This window comes from Myiozetetes cayanensis, unplaced genomic scaffold (assembly GCF_022539395.1).
Source record: "Myiozetetes cayanensis isolate MyiCay16 unplaced genomic scaffold, myiCay2020 scf14, whole genome shotgun sequence".
Classification (NCBI taxonomy): Eukaryota; Metazoa; Chordata; class Aves; order Passeriformes; family Tyrannidae; genus Myiozetetes; species Myiozetetes cayanensis.
The window spans coordinates 12,800,800-12,817,769 of record NW_026087048.1 but is presented as its reverse complement, the minus strand read 5'-3'; the positions used below and the strand labels follow the sequence as shown (position 1 = coordinate 12,817,769).

At 50.1% G+C, this 16,970-nt stretch overlaps 1 protein-coding gene across 1 annotated transcript in view; it reads left to right on the top strand.

The window, feature by feature from the left end:
• LOC126636950 (translation initiation factor IF-2-like) overlaps positions 1-16,970 on the top strand; it is a 46,256-nt gene that overhangs the window by 14,404 nt on the left and 14,882 nt on the right. Inside the window, exon 5 of the mRNA XM_050309739.1 lies at positions 6,267-6,331. The gene's annotated coding sequence lies outside the window, so the exon portion shown is untranslated. The remainder of the gene's footprint in view (positions 1-6,266; positions 6,332-16,970) is intronic.

Sequence of the window (16,970 nt, the reverse complement as noted above, 5' to 3'; positions counted from 1 at the left end):
TAAGCCAAACTTGCCTGTGCTCAGGGGCAGATGGAGAATGGGATATTCCATCCCTACAGTTTGTAGAAGCTGCCGTGGAAGCCAGGCCATGCAAACCCTCCCGCTTGGTTATGGATGAAATCCCATCAATGGGCATTTTTGCGGAATTGCCTGGCAATGGTGTCTTCGATGCTTGGGGCCGGGCTCAGCCATTTCTTTTGTCTCTCTTGGCTCCCACCCCTCCCCACACCCCTGACGCAGCGGATGGTGCCTCCCTTTACCTGCTGCTCTGCCCTGGCTTTTTCTGTGCTGCCTGAGAAGGGGCAGAGCCCAGGGCCTTGGAGGGCACATCCAACCTGTGGCTGCAGATGGGTGCTGCTTGTGCACCAAGGAGGGATTGTGGCTGCTTGCTGGAAACACACTTTCTCATGTCTGCATGGAGGGAAGGTGGTACTTTGGCATCTGTGCAGGCGCAAGCACTGAGGGCTGGTGCCTGGCACGTGGCAGTGCACATGTGCTGTTTGTGGGGTGGGTACCGCGTGTCACCCCTGTCACCAGTGCTCCCACATCACGGCCCCTCAGTTTCCTTGAGTCTCTGGGTGTCTTTGGGGGCCACCAGCATAAGATGGACGCATGGCTGCCCATGCTGGCTTCCCCATCATGTGGTACAGGGAGTTGCCCTGGCGAGGTCAGGGATTTCTGTGCCTACAAGCCTAGTCACCTCGGGAAGATGTTTGCCAAGAGCCAAGCTGGAAAAACACCATCTCAAGCTTTTCACCATCCCTCTGTCCCTCTGGGTGCACGTGTTTGGAACCAGAGCTTGCACATGAAACTGGGCCATCACACTGCCCACAGCATGCTCCTGGGATCTGCAAAGAGTCAGGACAAGGCTCTGGCTTTCGTGTTTTCTGATATTTATTCAGGGGCTCAGGTTTGGTTAGGAGCGTTTGCCTGGAAAGCTGAGGAGTGGGGGTAAAAAAAAGAAAATGGGGGGAGCAAAAGAACACAATCTCTGGCAGTTAGCTGTCTCTTGGAAACTCAGCTTGCTGTTCCTATAGAGGCTTTCTCTTTTCCTTCACCCTGGTCTGGCCTTAAGTACCACTTTAAGCGGGCTTTGCTCATTCACATCCAGGCTCCTTAGAGCAATTGAGCCTGCGGGGGTTTGAAAAGAAGGGACAGTCCTTCAATGGCAGGACCTTGGGCCAGGCTAATTGGTTTTGGTTCAAGGGGATACTGGATTTGTGAAAAGCCCAAAGACATCTTTCCCACGCCAAATCCCAGCTCTTCAGAGGGGGAAGTGAGGGGTGCTGGGTGGAGAAGGGAGCTGAAAGAAAGGTGGTTTAGTTGAGGAACCTCTGTAAGGACTCGGACGCCCACCAGGCTCAGCAGGGATGGGTGCAGCGGGGGGCAGTGCCCAGGGGAGCACGGCAGCAGGGGGACAATGTCCCTCCTCCTCGGGGCAGGTGGACGGCAGTGGCTGGCTCCCGGTGGCACTCTGGCAGTGGTGGCCTGGTTTCATTAAAACCAGGCTTTTTCAGTGCATGCCAGACTCCTGTGGAGATGGCAGGAATGAAGGAAGGATGGGACCTGGGTCCAGAAACCAAGTTGCTTCTGTGTACTCGCCTGTGCAGCCATGGGGGGAATTTGTTGAGGTCTCTTGTATCTCATTTTGATTTAGGAATTTATTTATTTTTAAACATTGACTCTCTCTGGCACCATTCCAGCAGTTCCACGACCTTTACTCTCCTCGATCCATAAAAATCACTTAATTATTAGGCTGAAAATCAAGGCTTGGAAACAAAGCCAGCTTATGGGACCATCAGTTCTTGATATATTTCCTGAGAGGACATATTTCTGGGCACCTTCAGAGCAGAGCATGCAGTTTGTTGGATATGAGATATCAAGGCATTATTTATTGAGGAAGTCTTCACACTCCCTCATCTGTTATAATTAACTGATGACATTTTTTCTTAGGTTCAAAATATGGTGAAAAAGTATAATTAGCACGAAGCTGAGGCACTGCATTAAAATGTCTCCTATAGTTAATCTAGGGTAGTCGTGCTATTTATTATAGGAGGAGCTGGCTCTGACCTCTGTGTTGCCTAACACTTTTTATTGTAAAGATTCTTGAACTTTTTTTTTCTTTTTGAGCAGCTCTGACACTCCCATTGTTTGCTGCGGGCCCTTGAAATTCGTCCGGGGGAAGCGCTTCGGCTCGAGAAATGCCTATTCTTTGTCCCTTAAATTCCTTTCAGGTTTAGCTGAATTATGAATTGTTCAGAATCGCGATTTCCCTTTGGTTGCCTCTTGGGGTGGGGTGGGGGGAAAATTAAAATTTATTTTTTCCCTGGAAGAATAATAACGGATCAGGAGCAGGGTGAAGCCATGGACTCCCACCACTTTATTGCAGAGCTCTGGACCAGCCAGGGAAGGTGGGAGGATGTTTACAGCCAACTCCATCACCCCTTTCCACCTTTAGCTCCTATCCTTCTAGCGTGGCCCCACCTCCTGGGAGAAAATTCCTTCGGGTCCTGGAGCCAGAAGGAAAAAGTGTAGGGGGTGTGGGTGTGTTGGCCTGGGCACTGCCAGCCCCAGTGGTCCCCTTCCCCGCCGGCCCCGGGAGAGCAGCCTTCTGCCGCTGCCAGATAACATTAGTCCTGTATTTCATAGTGGCAGAAATCTGTGCCGAGGCTTGGGGCTTGAAATCGCTCTGCCCGCACAGGATGAAGCAGGGATGGGTGCGGGGTGGAGGAAGGGGAATTTGTTACACTTGCCTACAATTGTTTTTCTTTTTGCTTATATAAACAATCTATTATTTATTAGCTATAAATAATGCATTTTTCTGTATGTTTAGAATGCACGTGATTTCTGTATATTAAAAATGTACATGGTTGAAGGCACCAAAGCAGGCGCTGGCAAGTCAGGGGGTACCTGGTTTCATTTTGACCATGAGACGTTAATTCAGCCTCTCGCTGCCCGTGCCCTTATGAGGCTGACGACACGGTCACAGCCTATTTTTAGCTCATTCCCTCTTTTCCTGTCCAGAGTGGCTGCACAGCGAGGTGGAATTAAGGTTACATGGGCAGCCATAAATTGGACACTTCCTAACTTCGAAGTGCTTGACCACACAATCTAAGCAAGGGCTCTTCAGGGCAGTATTTCTGCATATGGCATTAACTGTGTTGGCCAGGCACGTCAAATGCAGGGGTAGAGAAGCCTTAGAGCAGAAAAGACCTATCAGGCTATAGAAAGCGCTCGTCTGAATAGATGAGGGAGTCAACAGAACTTACACTTGATCTGAGCTAAATGGCCAAAATGATGTCTCCAAGCTGAGAGGGGGAAGCCTTTGTTCCTTCAGTCCCAGCCTTGATGTTTTCTTTGCCTTTGGTTTTGCCTTGTTCCCTCCTAGGGAGGTTTGGGCTCCTGTGCTGGAGGAACCTTTGGCTTGTGTAGTGAATTCGTGTGGTTGTGAAAGCGAGGGTGTCCCTGGGAATGTGCACCTACATACTCAGTCCCATCACTGCACCAGCAGATCTGTGCTACCAGCTCACAGATACTTGCTGATTGGCGTCCTTGCCCTGCACACTCCCTCTTTCCCATGTCGCTATCAGGAGCTGTTCCACACGTTGGAGGGAAAGGAGAGGCCTTTGTGTTTTACATAGGAGGGATAATCTCATTTTTAACTGCTGGAAGAATTACTCCGAAGGTGGTTATGTGCAATGGACATTTATCTTTGCTTGAAATAGCACTTTTTTGTTGTTGTTGTTTTTTTCTTTGTTTACTGGTGGGTATCTCCATTCTGGCTCTCAATAAGGTACTTGGCTGTCTGTCTTCTAGTGGAGTGGACACCTTAAGCAAATTCATCTGGGAAGTAAGCAGCCTTTTGTTTTCCTTTCCTGGGTGTAATGCAGTCACAGCCCTTTGCACATACTTGTGCTGATACCAGAGCATTCTCCCCTGGCCAGCAATGTATTTGCCCTGGGTTATAATTACTTGACCTGGCAGTTTTGCCTTGTGGATTCCTGGAACCTGATACCTGCCTGGGGCTGTTTCTGGATCAGCGCGGGTATCTGAGTGTCCTACATTTGGGTTTCCATCATTTGGGCTTGGCTTGTATTTCCTGAGCATCTCTTTCATAACTTTCCCCCTCTCTCCTGCCTCTCAGTTCAGTAAAGGGCCTGTCTATCTGGATGCAGGCAATAAACATCTGTTCTCACCCTCACTTCTGTTAATGAGATAGAGACAGGTAAGCATCACACATACCAACTTCCCTGCTCTCAGCAACATCAAGGAAATGGTGACAAGCTATTAATGGAAAGTGATGGTCTGGGTGCTAATTAGTGCTTCCTTTTCAACTTTTACCTACATGTCTGCCGAGATGCCCATCCCAGTCTCTCCTCTCTCCTTGCATCCCTTTGTTTCCAGCACGTTCTGTGTTCACTGTGCGCATCCCATGTCAAAGAGGCTTCTCTCTTTATTTTTTCTCTACCAATCACTTTCTGCATCCCTTCATTCTCTCATTTTTCCCTTTTCCCCTGCACCCTCAGTCTCCTGTAGTTGTTCCAGGCAAAGAATAAGCATGATATTCTAGTAGGATTTGAAAGCTTGGGCATGGGACACGTGAAGTTGGTCAGGAGTTTCTCATCTTCATCAGTAGGTAGTAATATTTGCTTGTGGCACTGGTGCACGGGGTCAAATTACCCTGGGGACGTGAGGTCAGAGATCTGTCCCCTCTTCCCACAGGTAATGCTGTAGTGAGGCTCCCAGCAGCTCACAGGTCTTGATCATGGAGTAATTAGTATTTAAAGCAGATCCTCTGGTAATGCCCAGAGACTAAGTAGGACAGGCCTCTGTGGTGTGAGCCTGCAGGAGATGACAGGTCCTGCCCCAGAGAGCTTGTGGTCTAAACTCTAAATGATTTTGCTGTCCACCAGACCCTGTTAATGGCTGGTTTTTGAGATCCAGCCCAATTTATGCTACTGCAGCAACATGATTCCTGGTCTCAGCTTGGTGTCCACTCTCTCCTTTTTCTCTTTCTTCTGGTCCCTGGGCTCTGCCCCTTCCCCAGGGACCCTAATCATCCCCTCCTCACCTCTTTTGCACGGGCTGTGGGTTTCTTGCTGCCAGGCTTGTGTCCCAAGGAGCTGCCTAATCTGCCCCTGTCATTCCCAGTCACAGGCTCTGCACACACCATAGCTTTATGGGGAATGCTTGCAGGGCAGTGGGAAGAGGCAGCCATGGTTTGCACATCAGCTAATTAATTTTCATGACTGAACGATGCTGCCTGGTCTCTTGTTTATACTCCTCGCCGCTCCCCTTCTCCCCCTCCTCGCTGACACACACACAAGACGACACATCTCGTAGGAACGTCAGCATCCTTCCACAGCCTTGAGACGCGAGCGGTTATTCTGTTGGCTTGTCAAACGCGGGTTTCCCTGCTTCATGGTACACAGGGGCCCCCTGTTTCACATTTGCTGATTCTTATTAGACCCAGCGCGCCAGGGCCTTGTCTCTCCCCGCAAAGCAACGCGCCGCATCCCATCCATAAATCCAACCCTGGAACAAAGCCTCTTCTACCCTGCCCCATATTTCTACCCAGCCTGCCCGCTTTCCCCTCTCTCTCTCTCTCTCCCCCTCTCCCGTGCTGAAGGTTTCCTAGTGCCAGGGAGATATGATAATTCTTGTGAAGAGAGCATGAAATGCCTCTGCTCTTTGTGTCTGTTTAATTCAATGAGAATCCCAGCCCCAGATGTCATGAATGGTGGGCTTTGTGCTGGCCCTTCCTAAGCCCTAACCGCCAGCCCAGCTCTCTGTCTTTCTTGTTTCCCACCACTGGATACTGATTAACAAACTAAATTATTTTTCCTCCCTAATGATGTTTTCCCACTTTGCCCACCAGGCTGGAAGAAGCCACGGGGAGGAAAGAGTTTGTGCAAAGGATGAGATAGCCAGGGAGAAAATTAAAGAGACAGTGTTGCTCTCTGGGCTCTGGCAACGCAGGTCCGCTCGGCTTTATTTCCTTATTAGAGAATGGGGTCGTGTCTGGCTGTATTTTACGTGGCTGGGTGTATTTCAGCCGAGGGATGGGCTTGAAAGCATCTGCACAAGGTAGGCTCTGGAGCATGCCAGGGTCCGTAACTCACTTCCAATTGTGTGTGCGAGTTTGCACGGTCCCAAATTTAAGGTCTCTTTTCCAGCCGTGAGTGACATGCGGTAATTACTTGACATCCGTCCATGCATATGGGAACCTCTTTCTAATTGAGACAAATTCTCTTTTCCTTAATCAGACATGACTGAGAGTTCCTGGAGTGGGATGCCTTGGGAAGGGACGTCTCCACCTGAGCAAGGAGAGGTGAGTCCCTGGAAGTCTTGCTGAAGGATCAAGTCCAACTCGTGCATGGGAGACCAGCTCTTTTACCTGATCCCTCCCTCCTTCCCACAACCAAATTCCCAGCCAGGTTTTGAAACAGGGCCAGTTGTTAGCTGCTGCTAGAGAAGACCAGCAGCAATAACCCAGGGATGGAGCTGAAGGCAGGTGGCCAAGGAAGGATCATGTAGAGCCACCTGCTTTTTGGAGCCCAGCAGTGCCTCCTTGCTGGGCACTGGTGAAGCTGTGGCGAGCAAGCACCCTCCTGGGGCAGGGAAAGAGAATGGGTATCAACCTGGTGAGGAAAAAAGTCAGTAGGGAGAGAGCCTTTCAACAACACCCTGGGGGTCTGAGTTGTGCAGTTGGGAGCAAATGAGAGTGGGTTGGTTTGTTTTTTGATTGAAAAAAAAAAGCAAAAAACCAGAGGAGCCCCCATGCTGGTGGTGTGGGCTCCTCTCAACTGAGACATGGACAAGGTCACATTTGATGGACAGAGCACGACAGAGAGCTGGGTGTGCTCAGGAAAGCTCTGTGGTGGTGCAGGACTCAGCCCTGTATTTATGAGACAATACAATGTATGTATTTATCTCTCGCAGTTGAGACCTCCAGTCAGAGAGGGCCAGAGCCTTGCCTTTCCCTGTGCAGATCTGGGGGGCTTGTTGTGCAGGCTCAGCTTGTAGAGTGGCTGCTCCTCTCAGAGCCACGCTGATGCTGCAGTACCCAGCCACTGTTCCCGTTTTCCTCGGCTTCGACTCAAAGGGGGAATAAACCAAGAAAAAGGAGTTGCTTGCCTGCACCCACCAAACCCCTGCAAGCACACCCACTGCATCCAGCAAAGCACTGCCTTGTGTATGGCCTTTGCTTCCCACAGCAGTCACATCTGACCCTTATTACTTCTGCAAGGTAGAACAAGGCAGGAAAAATGGCTGTGCAGTGAGTTTCTTCATGCGCCAGGATTTATTAAGAACAATAGGGGAAATCAATCCATCTATGTAGAATACATCGCAGGCTGCAATGGGATAAAGCATTTATTCCGCTCTTGAAGGGTAGAGCTATAACTCATGGGAGTTAGTGCTCTGGAGTCCCTTCCCTTCATGTGTGCAAAGAAATGCTTTAGCCCATGGCAACCTACCAGCTATTGAATTTGTGTGGAGAATCTGCCGTCCTTCCCCTCTGCCGGCCCCTTTTTGGAAGGCGAGTCACTCATTAAAACACACCTCTGGAAAAATGAAGGGGCTGTCGGTTCGAAGGCATCTCTGCATCTCAGTTTTACTTGAAACAGAAAGGGTATAGAAATGTCTCAGTGATGTAAAAGCAACCCCCCGCCGATTCTGAACGGACAGATTGTGCTTAAACCAACACAGGATTTGCTGCAACTTTCTGCTGATGCCCAAGGACCAGGCTCCGCAATTACAGTGGAGAGGGATGGGTTGGGGTGTTGTGACAAGGCGAGATGCTGTGCAGGGAGATGTGTATTGTGCAGCTGAACACCTTCAGTGCTGACTAGATAGATGTGTGTGTATATATATACGTACGCCCTGTGCCCAGCTCTCTACTCGTGGTTGAAGGCATGCAGTGCAAAGACTGGAGCAGTAGTTAACAGGGGCAAAAGGTGACTGGGATTTGTTATAATCTTTCTGGGTGTGAGAGAGTGTGAAGGCTGGGGAGGGGGGGCAGGGTGGGTGGCATTAATAGTGAAATGGTATTTTCTCTAAGCCTATTTTCACTGGGTCTAATCTATGTTGTGGGAAGAGGATCTCTTCAATAGGGCAGACCCAGCGAGGCTGGTGAGCTGTTTGGAGGAGTCTGGGCAGCTGAGGAGTGTGGGCAGGGGAACTGTGGCAACTGGGCAGACACGTCAGACAGCCTTCCTCAGCAGACATGACTTGGTAGGTTGCGTGCTGTTGGGCAGATGGGGTTAATTCTTACACCCAAATCAAAAGGCAACTGAGGGGGGAATGTTTTATTAATGAAAGCAGCCCTTTGTGAGTATTCCTCCCGAGGCACGTTCCCTCCACCCGCTGCCTTCCCCCTGGCTGCTGTCTGGCCCCACGTCTTGCTCGGTACCTGCTCAGCTGCCACTCACCCACTGATAGGTTTCATCTAGAAATGTCTCCATATGTGTCTGAGTCCGTAACCTGGATATGTGGGATGGGAGGAGGAGGAGGGATGGGTCCTTGGCCATGCTGGAGACAGGGGTGTGCCACAGTCAGGCAGAGCTTGGGTTGTCACAAGGTGCATGTCAACCCATCGTTTTCTGCAATGATGCTGCAGGAGTCACCTCTTGCTGGTACCAAAGAGCGAGAGAACCAGAGTGTTTCTCTGGTAAAAGGTAAAAGAGAAGATTGAAAGTGGGTACTTCAGTGGGCTGGGGATGAAGGGGGCAGTGAAGCTGTAAATTGGGTTGGGGAGGTTGGAAGTACCTTGCACACCATCCAACCCATTTCCCATCCCACTGTCTTGCTACCTGCCAAGCCATGGGTTCAAGAGAGGAGCAGCAGATTTCTGTGCACCAGAAAACAGCCTCTCCTGGTCTTTCTTAACCTGCTGTCTCCCCATGCCCACGTCCTCGGGGACCCTGGGCAGCTTGTTCTGCCAAAGGACAGGGACGTGGGAGTGGCAAGGGCTGTGCATGGAGATTATTTCTGTCGCTTTGTTAAAAATAAAACAAAAGCTGGTTTATGACAATTGATTCAGGAGAAAGAGGAAGTGGAGCTCAATTCCCAGAACACCTTTTAGCAAGGCTCTGCATGCGGGCGCGTGTGTCGTACGCGTGTCAGAACTGAGCACCCACGGAAGGCTGGGTCGGGAAACCTCACATGGAAGCGGGGAAAAGACCCCAGTGCATGGCTGCTTCCCTGAGGGAACCCCCGCAGGGCTAATGTTTGATCTGAGGCTCAGTTGTACTCCTCTGAAACCTTGGGATGTCAGGAGCTCGAAGGGAGCCTGGGATGGAAGAGGATGCTATTTGCATTTTCCTATGAATGCATCTATTTGTATAAATCTGGTGTCTCTGTGCATGCGCACACTCCCCTACGCATGCATTTGTTTGAAGAGCAACACGCTGTCCCCGTGGTGTTCTCTGCTCAGGGCCAGAACTGGTTAGTCTGAAATTCAGACTCTTCCTGGAGGAGCTGCAACTCCCCTCCCTGCTTCAAATCTAGTGATGGCTACGGACACAGGAGTCCCGAGATGGTTCACCATGCCATAGTACAGTTTCATTGTGGGGGATGAAGGCTCCCCCTTTCAAATTTGCACAGACATCAAAAGAGTCTGGAAGGTTCAAACAGATCACAACGTAATCAAAATGCCAAGCCACCGTCTGCTTCTGCCTTTGGGTTGACAAGCAGGATTAGCACCCAAGGGAAGCAGGGTGTAATAGTGTTTCACGGGCACTGTGAACAGCCCAGAAGTGTGCGGAGTACAGAAAGGTTAGCCGAAGGGCAGGTCTAGCTACAGACGTACGGTTGGGGGCTGGATTTTAAAGCAAGGAGCTGTACGTGTACAACCTCCGTGGATATTTACTTTAGCACAAGGCAGGACTCTCCCAGATACCAGTTATGTCACACTGGAAGCAGTTTAAGCTGAACTGGAGAAAGCCAGCTTAAGAGTGGAGATGTGAACCAGCGTGGTGAGGAGCAGCAGCGGTTGACCTATAGTGCTGTCATTATAATGGTGTGGTTTTCCATGTAGACAACCCTGGAGCGGAGCAGCTAGCCTGCCATCCCTTATGTTTCACTGTCTAACTGAGATGTATAACACGGCCCTGCCTGCGTGCAGTTGCAGTCACCCTCTGGTTCTCTACAGAGAACTGGAGCAGATGCCGAATTTTCAACCTGTGTCATGTGCCTATCACACCATGTGAAATAGCCTTGTCATGTCTAAGGACAGGTGAAACACTTCCCAAATACTGCTTTAATGTCAGTAATTGCTGGTCCTTTCCTGAAGACAGCCTGAGATCAGGGATGAGGGTTCCTTGGTTGGCGTTTGGTGTTGCTTATTTGGAGAACTGAGCGATGCTGATGTGTCCACTGCAGAGCTCCTGTGGAGTGGAAATGTAGCTGTAGCTTTGTCTGTGCTCTCTGTGTAACTGTGTCTTATCCTTTTATTACTGACCTTGTTTTAAATTTGTGTTACATTAAGGTTTAGGAAGCTCACTTCTTCTTTAATGGTATCTCTGCAGTTTTGCTTTGGGATTTATTTTGTTTTGGCTAGGAGAAAGGCAGAATTTGCTTATAACTCACTCTCAGAATGGTGGACAGGTGACATCTTGCCTTGTAGCTCTCAGACTGCTGCATCTGTCCAGGCCTTGTCTTCCAGTCCAGTGCCCAGGACTCTCAGGACACACTGAGGCAGGGAGCTGTGCCCTGACAATGGCTGTCCGTGTGGGGATAACGCCATTCCTGTCCAAGGGGAATGCCACGGAAAGGGCACAGCTGCCTCCATGACCATGAGCAGGGCCTGGGCAATATGTGCTGCCTGGTGACGGAGAAGCGTATCAAGACTGTTCCAGGCAGGAGGGCTGAGGAAAAAGCTGAGGGAGCGCTGCGTGCCCGGCGCCTTGGCACATGAGGGCCCAGGCTAAGATGGCCGCTCGCCATCACACTCTGGCCCACCATGGCAACTCCCTCTCTCCTGGGGCCCCCCCTTTCCCGGCTGCCGCTGCTCCCGGGTGCCCACCGCCTCAGGGCTGGCAGAAGGAAGCCCGCCGGGACAGGCCAGCTGCGGGCCTGAGGCAGTGTGGGCCCTGGCGGCCATTTTGCGGGAGGCGAGTGCCGCCTGTAAGATGGCCGCATGGGCATGAGGTGGGGTGCAGCGCTGCCTTGTCCTCGCCACGCTGCCTCCCTCACGCCGTCCCCTCCTTATCTTGCTAATTACCGATGAAGGCAGAACAATAACGGGAGCTGGCATGCCCCAGTTCTTTCTCTGCCACCTCCTTCCTCGGGCGGAAAATCTGCGCGCACACCTCCCCCCCCCCGCCTGCCAGCCCCTCTGTGATATTAACTGAATTAACATACTTCCTAATTTGCCCTGTGTTTTCCCTGCGCCGGCTCCCAGCCGCCTCGTCATGGCTTCTCCAACTGGTGGGGAAGAAGCGAGTGCGTTCATCCCCTCCGCTTGTTTGGTTGTATGCGAAAAATCCTTAATGACATCTAAAAGGGGTGGTGGGACAATAGCCCACGCGGGGTTTGGCAGGAGACATGCGATATTTACCCCGCCAGACCATCCTCGCTGCCGCTTTGCTGAGGGATTACGACGGCCGCCGTCCCCGCGTTCCTCCATTTATTTATTTTGCTGGTGGCGGGGGGGACGCGTTGGCACGCGGCTGCTTTGTGCGCCTTGCTTCACCTATGAAAAGGACACATTAAGGTGTTGCCATAAACCCCCGGATGACAAAGAAAGTGCCTTTCTCCTCGGCTCGTAGGCAACAATGACAGAAGCCTTTAAAACCATGATTTCCACCCCCCCCCAACGATTGCAGAAGGCTTCCCCCTAAAAGGAACTTAAATACATATCATTAATTCTAAAGCACTGAGCTCCTGCTAACTATGCCATGCTTTTTGTTTCTGATAGTATTTGTCCGTTGCAGAGAGCAAGCCAAGGATGCGGAGCCTCCCCCACCCTCCTCCCTTTGTTTAAGTGACAAAATGTTTCTATGTTCTTGTTTAGAAAATAAACCTTTGTGGGTTTTTCAGCTTTTAGTTTTATTTTTTTTCCCATTTATCGTGGTGTGAGATCCAGACTCCCCTTCTTCCCATATCTTGGGAATCCATGTTCCTCATGATCAATTTTCCCTCCTTTATCTAAAAATACAACATTATTTTATAGCATTACTCTGAAAACGCAGCAGTAATATTTTGAATTTGAGTATTTGGAGCTTCAGAATATTGCAATATTTTTTTTTACAAGCGATGAATGAAATACAATGATTTAAGTGTGTAATGCACAATACAGATGCCATGCATTGTAAATACATTTCAGGGGCATAAAATCCAACACAGAGAGCCGGTGTTCCACAAAAGCCGGGAGTCCAAAAATAACTGTAAAAATGAATTGTCTGTCGGGACGAATCTCTCAGATCCAAGCCCGTATTTGCAAGGTTACAATATACAACTGGCTTACTTATTGGCATAAATATCTCATTTTAAAATGCCAATGATAAACTGAAAAAGAGGTGAAGGAGATATTTGACTGATTACTGGATGCCATGGATTCCCTGCATTTAATTTCATACTTACATGCTATTTACTTATCCCATGTTTATGGGTATGCGCTTTAGCTTCATATAAATCTCTCCTGTCTGTCTGTCTCACTGCGTTCTTTTCTCTTCTGCCATCCCATCTGCTTCTCATGGTCCTTCTCCTGAAACCACATCACAGGATCTGATGGGGATAATGGGAATCCGCCTCTGGTCTCTATCATAAACATGCCAACGTGGGCTATTGTGTCAGGAGCCGGCGGTCACCAGATGGTGCTTGGTTGCCCAGGGTCTGTGTCGCTGGGTTTGGTCTCTTGATAAACCAACAGCTTCTTTAGCACTGTGTTTTCCCCCAAGATCTACCTCCCCTCTCTGAGGAAGTTGTAAGGACCTTGGGTAATGCACCCCAAAGGATGAAATCCTTCTGGGTGCGTTGGGCGCTTTGCAGCCTCGGCCATGCAGCTGTGAGCTGCCCTTGCAGAGCTGAGGTTTGTTAATCCCTGTGCTCAGCTGTGTTCACCCTGTCTGCATTCCTGGGAAGGAAAATGAATGTGGTAGTTTAGGATTGAATGCCGTCTCCAATGCAAAAAGTGGTCCATGTCAAGTTGAGCAGACATCTTGCTATCTTTATGTATCAGACTTGGGAAGAAAGGACAGAGATATCTCTGTGGTGCAGACAAAATCAAGCCATCTCCTCTTGCCTGGGCTCCCAGACAACCCTTGAGTGTCTGCAAAAGGACTGGCTTGTGCATGTATCATTGAGAGATGGAGATGTTACAGACAGGGACTACGGTATGGGGCTTTCCCTGTGAAAAATGTCCTCTAGCCAGGAGAGACCCAGGGACAAATCCTGCTTTTCATTCGGTGCCTAAATGTCTTCAGGAGGTCCTGGACATTGTTGTGCATGTGAGCTGCAGAGGGAGGATTAATGCAGAAATAAAGATTGAAGATAAAACCAGTGAGAGCGATGGCTCTTCCTGAACACAGACAGATGGAGAGAGCCTGGCATAATTACATTTAGCAAAGGGCCGCCATGAATGAAACCAATTAAAGAAGAAGCAATGCTTGTATGAGAGAGTGAGAGAGAGAGGAAGGCAACCACCTCTCAGGGTCTTCTTGGGCATCCACCTTCTGTGGGGGGTGAGTCCTGCACAGTCCCCAGGTCATGGGTGAGCTTGTGCATGCACCTTCCTCCTGGCTTAGGGGGACTTTGCTTATCTGCCAGGGCGAAAAAAGAAGGAAATAGGAAACATCGGGTGCTGGCGGGGCCGGCACGGAGCTGGCTTGCAGCCAGCCCCAGCCTCGCTGTCTCCATTGTCTCATGGCTTTAATGCGTGCCTAGAAATCCAGTATTTAGGATTCAGGTTACTGTTGTAAAGCAGAAAGGTCGTGCTCAGCCCTGCTTGGCGTGGATTCCTCCGGCAGCTCTTTTGCCTGTGTGCCCCATGTTGGGACGGTGTTGGCAGAAGGCCTGGGGCTGGGAGGCTGTGAGGAGCTTGTCTTTTCTGTCTCTGGCATGGTGTGCACCTTGCAAGGGATGCTACTGTCTTTGGGATTTAGGGACGGCAGCGGGAGGTGTCCAGAAAGCCATACAAAGGAGAGGTTTGTGTTTCCTGGGCAGCCAAAGCTGAGCATGCCTTGCTGACAAGCTTGGCATAAAATCTGGCAAGGCAGGATCAATGTGTCTCTTCCTTTGGCTCTCACTTGGTGGGAGCTTCAGGAGTAGCTGCTGCTGGTGGCCAAGGCTAGGAGACTGTTTTGGGACTGTTCCTTCTGATTTCATTTGTAGTCCCAGAAATGGCTGTTTTCCAGCTTTCTTTCCTTCTTCTACTATCCTTCTCTCATGGGGAGGTGCCTTTTGGGTAGAAGAGCAGCTGGCAAGGCTGAACTAGAATAATTCACAGGGGTTTTAGTACAAAGCTTGGGATTTGGGGTGTCTGTAGCAAACCCACAGCAAGTGTAATCAAGGACTGTTTAAAAGTCTCAGTTCTCACTTAAAAGTAATAGAATTATGGTAACAAGAAATGTATTTAGGGACATTGCAAGGAAAACTCTGGAAACAAGTCAAAGACCTTGTAGGGCTTAGCCATTACCAGTCTGAAAAAAAACCCCTCCATATACTTGACTTTTTTGGAATGAAGCTTAACAATTTTGGGGATTGAGACTCAAAGCTCAAGGCTGACAGTCCAGGATGTTGCATAACACTGAACAGGGAGTGAAAGAGAGCCTGGCAATTCAAAAGCATCATGGATCACACTGGGTTGAATAGTGGCTGGCTTGGGTCTCAGGAGAGATACCAGCCACTGTTGTGTGGCCCTGGGCACCTAGAAACTTGAACACAGAGGTCTGTGGTCTGGAAGGTAATAACTGGTGTTGTTGGTCCCTGGCACCCTATTCTGTAAGAGACCAAGTGAGTGATGCACATCTGTGTACATGCTTCTGGAGGCGGTGGGGATAAAGCTGTGCAGACACTGCTGTGCCTGTGGACATGTATGGCTCTGTCTCATTCTGGGAACAGCTTGAAAAACAGTATTTGACTTCCACACAGCCAGTACTCAGAATAAAAATGCCTTCTAAAATTTATTTGGTCCTTGCTTTAACTGAGAGGTCACGTACTGTGTGCAGCACTGTGGAAGACTGCTTAAGAGCCAGAGGAGGAGATGCTGTCTCTGTGGTGTCCTCATGGGACCGTGCAAGATCTCCCCAGGCTGCCGTAGACATGTCCCAAGTTGCCACTTGGACCAGTGTCTCAAGGGAATGTGCTCCTTCAGTCCATTTGTGATACATTTCATAGGCACTGCCCTGGTCCCAGTGGCTGCTTGTCTGAACGTGCTATTACCAGTGTGAGTTTAAATATGTCTTACACAGAAGTACTGGAGCTCTCCGAAATGAAGGGCAAACTGCATGCACGAGTTTGGACTTGTACAAGCATTTCAAGCAGTTGTGGTCCTGCACTGCCCCCAGACTGGGCTTCTTCATGGCCTGGCACTGAGAAGCAGAGTAGAAATGGAAGGCTCATGAGTGGGTGTGAGCCTGGGACCCATCTGACTCATTTTGCTTGCAATCAGGTGGATGGGTGATGTGTCAGAGCAAGCTGAGAGCTTGGGGAGGAAACAAATAGTTCACATAGATAAGAGCTGGCTGGGGAGTCCATGAGGGGCCTGTTCCCTTACAAAGGGAAGATCTTTCCTGCAGCTCATTCCGTTTCTGTAGGCTCTGACTGACTTCTGCCTCCTTGCCTCCTTCCCATCCCCAAATGCCAGAGGTTAAAGGAGTGCCTGCTATTGCTGCAAGTGCTTGAGGATGTGGTAGGAAATGGCTGGTCTTTGCTACCTAATCAGCAGCATGACTGAGTGCTGGGAAACAAAGGCTCCAATTTCTACATTCTCTTCGTTCTTCTTCCCTTCTTTCCTAAACCATAGAAGAAGCTGCTCTACTGATACCACAGGATGTTTCCATAGATTCCTCTCTGGGTGTGGGGATGTGGAGGGGACTGTCTTGCTGTGTGCACTGGGATGAGGATGGTGGTGACGTGCTTTATTCCAGCCTTGCATCAAGCACTCCTAGGGGAGGCAAGAGTGGAAGAACATCTCTGCTTGGGCTATTCCCAGTTGCAGCTGTCTTGAAGCCCTGTAGAGTGCCCCTGTGCCTCCTTTGGGGAAGAGCTGCCTGTGTTGACCCATTTGAGCATGGAGCAAGCAGAAACAGCCACAGATGCCTGCTGCAAGGAAGGCTTTGGTTGCTCCATGCTCCAAAGGCAGCACCTGACCACCAGGATCAGCCTGGGATTGCTGGCACCAGTGCTCAACAGGGCCAGAGCACTTGGCTGAGGGGCTGGGAGCTGCAAGGATCTGCCGAGGAGGAATCCTCTGCATTGTGGGGCATGTTCACGTTTGTGTCCTCTGATCAGACCCACTCAGTAAGAGTTGTAGTGCAGACAGGGACACAGGGTATTTGACCTGCGTGCTGTGCTCCTGAGGGACTTGCTTTATGGCTGTGCAGAATTAGTCTGTGGTTTCTAGGCCACCTTTGAAAATGGCTGAAAATTTACTTTCCGTAGCCTAAAAACTGAGCTCTGTGTTTGGCTCCTTAAATGAAAGGCAGGGACTAGAAGTCTCCTGTGACCTGAGACCCTAGACAAGCTGTGAATGGCTCAGTGAGGGTAGAAATGGGCTTTGCAGTTTGCTGTGAACACAGTGAAGTTTTGCTGCTGTTGTTCCCCCAGTTTGGGCACAAGAGCTGTGTTGACAAGCATCCCAGCTCCTCTCTGCTGCCTGAAGTTGCTAGGGCAGAAATGTGTCCTTTGGCAGGGCTGTCTTGTTTGGGAAGGGCTGGACTGGACTAGCACCTCTTTGGTGCTGTGCCCTCTTGGCTGTGCTTGGAAAGGGTGTGTGGGCACAAGGCCACCAAGCCCAGAGAGAAGGG